This window comes from Pteropus alecto, unplaced genomic scaffold, assembly GCF_000325575.1.
Source record: "Pteropus alecto unplaced genomic scaffold, ASM32557v1 scaffold3, whole genome shotgun sequence".
NCBI classification, from domain to species: Eukaryota; Metazoa; Chordata; class Mammalia; order Chiroptera; family Pteropodidae; genus Pteropus; species Pteropus alecto.
The window spans coordinates 68,045,111-68,046,745 of record NW_006442484.1 but is presented as its reverse complement, the minus strand read 5'-3'; positions in this window follow the sequence as shown (position 1 = coordinate 68,046,745).

Genomic DNA, 1,635 nt, shown 5'->3' with positions numbered 1-1,635 from the left:
TATATACACACATACATACATACATACACACACACACACACACACACACACACACACACACACACGTAGAGGAATGGAAATGAGAGGCCCAGTTGCTGCCTACCTTTGTGGGTTGATTCTGTGGTGATGGGAGAAAACAAAATAAAAGTTTGAGAAATTAACAAAATATTAATGAAGGTTATATATTGGTGATTAGATCATAACAGTTTTAATTTTCTTTGAGTTTTTGTTTGTTTTCCAGATTTCTGCAATAAACATAAATTTTCATAATTAAACCTCCCACAAAATTGTAATTAAGTTGTTTTTTTTCTGCTGGATTTTTAAGCTTCTAGATTTTTAAGTTTCTGAATTTCTTTGCTCAAGAATCCTTTCCTTATTTTCCTGGATCCAGAAAACTACAAAGAGACCTCTGGATTAACTGGATTGGTTGATTTATCCCTATATCCAATATTGCCCTTGAGAGTAAAGAGTGAAAAACTGTCTTAAGATTTGTGCAGCTCTAGTCAGGTACTTCTGGTTGCCAGGTAGCAGACATCCATAATCAATAGCACTCTCTCTAAATGTTAGTAGACATGGCTTAGGATTCAGGCAGCCACTAAGCTGCCTTAGTGAGCATTGAGGAATGAGCATTGAGACAAAGCCTACATGCCAACATAGGATTTGTTCTTTGTCAGTTGAGCACATCTGAATAAACTTAGCACAAAAAGCACCACCAAAAGGACATCCTTCCTCTAGGCTGTCATGGATACTCTGTGGTTTCAGGGTCTGCTCCTCATCCACACACACACACACACACACACACACACACAAAGACAGTGTCAACTTTGTAATGGCAGCTCATGCGAATGCCTGCATGACTCGTCACATGGCACCCTGACAGGGAACAAGGCTACGTCTGTGTACTAACTGGAATTTCAGATGATTCTTGTAGGTCACATGTGAAATGTCTCATAAATTTATCCAGAAGTTACATACCCGGGGCCAATAGGCTTCCATTTTAAAAGTAGGAAATTTTGTATACAAATTTGGATTTCTGTCTTCTCTAGAAAAATAAATGGAAGAGGCCATGTGGAAATATTTTCCACATGGTGACTATTGGCTGGAGCTGAGTAGAGACAGAGTGTGTGCTCTCCAGCTCAGCTCCGTCTCCCTCACCCTTCTCGTCTTCTATACTATGCTGTTCTGCTCATCTTGGTAATTAGCTTCTGTAGACATTAAGGTTTGTCACCCTTGCTTTATAGCCACTTCACCTATGTAGGAAAGAAGTTTTAGCCTTCTGCATACAGTCTTTACTATTTCTACAGGAGTTACAATCACTCTACAAGTCTGTGTCTGTTGCTACAGAACTGAGACCTCCCTGATGTCACTTACAATCCAAGTTACCTTTTTTCTGTCTTCACCCTGAGACCTGGCCTGACGTAGGAAGGAGCTCTGCTGCAAGCTCATTTACCTCCTGAAGGCTAGAAGCTATTTAAAGCTCCAGACATCTGAAGAACTCTTGACATACTCCTGATCATTCAAGATGAAGATTGTGTTTTGTTTTGTTTTGCTTTGCTTTATTTTGCCTTGTTTTTGTAGAACCAATCAATTTACTCAGCTTATTTTGCTTTCAATGATCATCACAGTCTGATAAAT